We start from the raw sequence: 5,000 nt of genomic DNA on the forward strand, positions 1-5,000 counted from the left end.
CAAATTCCACACCACTTCTTCGATTCGCTCGTTCTCTCCGGCTTCGAAGGACCAGAAAAATGTTGCCAATACTTCAACTCAACAACAGTTGTAATTTTTTAACCATAATTTATTCCACAAATCCAGCCAGTTTTTCTCACAGTTAAAACTCCACACGACCAGAAAAACATGTGCTCACATCCGGGTTGAAAAGTTTCCTACTTAGTACTTCATATAATGTCCACTTAATGTCAATCTGATTAAAAACAGAAAAATCACAGTTGTGCGGCGGTAACGACGCTTTAAAAAAGAAATGTACCTCCGCGAAATGGCAATACCTTGAAGACCTTGCAAAAAATCTGAAATTCGACAACAACCCAAAACCGTTCTGGAATTACATAAATTCAAACGCAAGGGGACAAAAGTTTTGCTAAAAGAAGGAGAAGAGGAAATCACCGACGACCAAAGTATTGCACAGCGAATGAACCTGTATTTTTCATCCGTATTTACCCAAGAAGAAAATGATCTACCTCACTTCGAAAACAGAGGAAACGATGAATTATGCAATATCTATTGTACTGCAAATGAGGCAGAAAAACACCTGAAGGCACTTAATATTCATAAGTCCCCAGGGCTTGACATGTCTCACCTCGCATCCTGAAAGAATGCGCACCACAATTGTCTACCTCGTTATGTAAAATGTTCATCAAGTCCTTTTCCTCTGGTTTACTACCAGTGGATTGAAAAATCGCAAACATAACACCAATCTATAAGAAAGGTCACAAACACCAGAAAGAGAATTACCGCCAAATCTCCTTAACGAGTATTATCTGCAAAGTAGCCGAGAAAATCATATGTTCGAGAATATCAGCATTCTGGTTACACCATCAAGTCTTAGATGAAAACCACTTTGGCTATTTAGCTGCTTCAATGACTGGGCAGTATCAAGAAACAACTCCAAAGCTACGGATGCAATTTTCCTAGACCTAGCTAAGGCATTTGACAGCGTACCTCATGAGCGTTTACTTCTCAAGTTAAATCGATATGGCATTAGCGGATCGCTTCTCGTATACACCTTATTCCAAAATGGCCGCCATTTAAATATTCTTTTGTTTTTATTCAAATTAGCCCTTGATGCCTCGTTCTTAAACTTAAAATTCAAAAGAATATTTTGTCTTGAACGAGGCAACAAGGGACAATTTGTATGCGCATAAATCAGCGGCCATTTTGGAATAAGGAACATTCTGGCAAACAGAAAAAAAGGAGTCGTAATACCCGGCATCCATTCTGATTGGTCTCCAGTCACTTCAGGAGTTCCACAAGGCACCATTTTAGGGCCTATCTTATTTCTGATCTACGTCAACGATATACCAGAAGTTGTTAAATCGACTATAAAGTTATTTGCTGACGACACAAAGATTTACCGGGAACTAACCAACCCAAGCGATATTACTATCTTACAGTCTGATTTGGATTCTTTGGACAGATGGGCAACGGACTGGCAAGTCAAATTTAATACAAAGAAGTGTGAAGTAATGAGAATAACGCACAAGAAGGACAAAACCAAACACTCATTCTACCCGTCTAACACGTTATTAAAATCTGTAAATTCATATTAGGATCTGGGTGTTAACATGTCAAGTGACCTAACTTGGTCGTATCATGTAGATATTAAGGTAAACAAAGCAAATATAGTACTAGGCTTGTTAAAACGCACAGTTAGCCGCAATAACATTGTAATTTTCTCTATGCTATGTAAGTCACTATTAAGACCAATTTTAGAACATGCATGTCCGGTATGGGCTCCATCAATATGTGGGCTTTAAGGTTATCGTCACAGTTACATGTTCCATTGATCCAACCATTATCTGCCAGCAGAGGTTTGAGAATCGATACTGTGACGAGGGTAGACTTTGATATACCGGACTAAAATGGCGCAAGACAAAAGAACTGTTATATCTATTAGCAATTGCGTACGAGCCAAGGACAACGTCTGTTTCCTTAAAAAAAAAAAATAAAATAAAAACAGGTACACAGCTTGCTGAACTTTCCATAAACAGCATGAATCATACTTGTTGCTATTCTCGTTCCCAGCCGTTTTTGGCGATGTCACGCAACGCTCCCACGAAAGAAACGGGTGCTTACATTGGAACCACATTCCTTTCTCGGATTGAGTGTTAAAAAGGGTTGACAGGCCTACACGACTCCCTTGTACGAGGTCTGGTTTCTGTCGCCTTTGTCATAATTTTGCTCCCTTGAGTACATATTTGAATGGACGCCTCTTTTAGGCGGTTCCTGTAGGATTTATTTAGCAATGGTTTTTGCCCTATGAGGCTTTATATTTGAATCCGGGCTCTATACTGCTGTGTGATACGTTTTCTTCCAAGAAAATAGTTAGTCTCGAAAATAGTGTTTTTAGTTTCTTGGTGTTGATTTTCCCAGCAGTAATGTGAATGTGACCCTGTGAGGCTTTATCTTTGAATCTCTATACTGCTGTGTGATACGTCTTCTTCCAAGAAAATAGTTGGTCTCGAAAATAGTGTTTTTAGTTTCTTGGTGTTGATTTTCTCAGCAGTTATGTGAATGTGACCCTATGAGGCTTTACATATGAATCTCTATACTGCTCTGTGATACGTTTTCTCCCAAGAAAATAGTTAGTCTCGAAAATAGTGTTTTTAGTTTCTTGGTGTTGATTTCCCCAGCAGTAATGTGAATGTGACCCTGTGAGGCTTTATCTTTGAATCTCTATACTGCTGTGTGATACGTCTTCTTCCAAGAAAATAGTTTGACTCGAAAATAGTGTTTTTAGTTTCTTGGTGTTGATTTTCTCAGCAGTTATGTGAATGTGACCCTATGAGGCTTTACATATGAATCTCTATACTGCTCTGTGATACGTTTTCTCCCAAGAAAATAGTTGGTCTCGAAAATAGTGTTTTTAGTTTCTTGGTGTTGAATTTCTCAGCATTAATGTGAATGTGACCTTATGGCCTCACGCTTTTGCACCAATTTAATTCTGGGCTCGACCGATATGTTGTTGATCGGCGGTGGAAGCGACTGATCTTCTGGTTTTTAATGTTTGACCCGGGCCCGGGTTCAGTTTGTTTTTGAACGCCTGTTACATTGTGCCCTGTATCAGTGAGATAGCTGGCTTTTTATAGGCTTTGCTTGTCTTTTTTCTGCGTTTCTTAGCAGATCGTTATGCTCTTTGGAGGCGTTGTTTTCTTCAATTGTTTCACTCGTTCTTCTGACTTCTTCAGCGTGTTTTGGTTTGTGGCCATGGTCAGTAACTATCTCCTCCTTGAACGTCTGGGGTTAATTCGATCTCGTCGATGCTCTTTTGATATTTGATGTCGATGACTTTAAATCGCTTCTTTGTCGAGGCTTTAAAGTGACCCTGTGACCAAAAAATAAATTCATATTTTTCTTTGGATTTCCGAAAACTATGTTAACAAAACACTAAGTGAACCACGTTTTAAGCCTTGATTTTATTATATTTTATTTTAACTGTAATTTTCCCATTTAATGGTCCGCCATTACTACCTTTATGTTCTTGAGAGAGCTGGATCGAGGAGAAAATGACGTGAAACGCTCACTAGTTTAAGAATGCAATACGTGAGTACGCCGCAGAATTAATATGCAGCACGGGGGTTTTGGGCTTTCAGACTTTTAAATTCACGCTTTGCATATATAATAAGCTGCGTTCACACGCCGAAATTTTAAGATCGTGAGACTCTGACGTCACTTTTCCCTGGATCCAACCGTCAGAGGTCCAATCGGTCAGTTTTGAACGTGAGTAATGGCGGACCGTGAAATCCAAAACTTACACTCAAAGTAAACGACCTTTGGATAAAAATCAAAGCTCACAATTTTGCCAGTCAGGTGTTAAGCAAACACACTTTCAAAATATGAAGGAAAAAAGGAAGTGTTTTTTTTTTATCACAGGGGCACTTTAAGATAACCCGACTGTAGATAGAGACTCTCTGACATATTATTTGGTCAGGTAAGACCGCGGTTTCGATCCTATCATGTGGATCTCATCAGTTGCCGATTGACCGCGTCAACTGAAAGAATGAAAGGATGTAAATATTATGGCATTATTCAATATATTTATTGACTTCAATATCAAGTTTCGTCTGTACGCGCAATCATAGTTACTCAAGGGACTGGTTATGAAACCTTAGGACTTTCGAAAGCGAGAACAATGTTGTTGCAATCGATGTTGAACTGACCGTGACCCTGCACAATCATTTGTTTTTGCTTCGTACGGGTTCGCAAATTAGTTGCCCATAATTTAATCGAAGGATTTGATTGGTTATCTTCTCGAAAAATGGCGTGTTTTGTGCAGGGTCAAGGCCAAAAATATGGACAAACAAAGAAACTTGTCCAGTTTCATAGCCATCTCCATGCATTAACTATGGCGCAATTGAAATCACGTACTCTCAACTGCCATTATGTGTGTAAACAGAGCCTAAACCAAAGTAAACAATACTCTAGTCAAAAGTAAGAAACCTAGGTAGTCTTTCTGTTAAGGGCTGGCCAAACGCTCGCATTATTTCAACGCAACATCTTGCATGAAGTTGCGACGTGTGTTGAATGGACTGGCCAAACGCACGCACGGCATATCGCAATAGGGTGGCCAAACGTACGCAACATGTTGTGCCCAACAATGTTGCATGATGTTGCGTTGAAAAGTTGCGAGCGTTTTGCCAGGCCTTTACGGTAGATGAGGTTTTGCCTGGGTCAAAACACAGATTCGATCTGCGGCCATTAACCCGGCAAATGCACAAATAGTTTCCAGTACTACTTATGGCGTCCCATAGATTTCCTTTTTTAATAACATCGAAAATCTCCGCAAAATCGACTTTACTTTTCACCTAGAAAAATGATCCTTAAAGAGCGAAAGCATAATACATAAATCAAATGCAATTCTCGTAAAGTTGAGAATGGTTTCAGTCGTTTGACTTCGATCACTTATGATTATTGCAAACTACAAACCTCGAATACAAGTTGTTAATGGTATT

Source organism: Montipora capricornis, chromosome 6 (genome assembly GCF_036669925.1).
Source record: "Montipora capricornis isolate CH-2021 chromosome 6, ASM3666992v2, whole genome shotgun sequence".
Classification (NCBI taxonomy): domain Eukaryota; kingdom Metazoa; phylum Cnidaria; class Anthozoa; order Scleractinia; family Acroporidae; genus Montipora; species Montipora capricornis.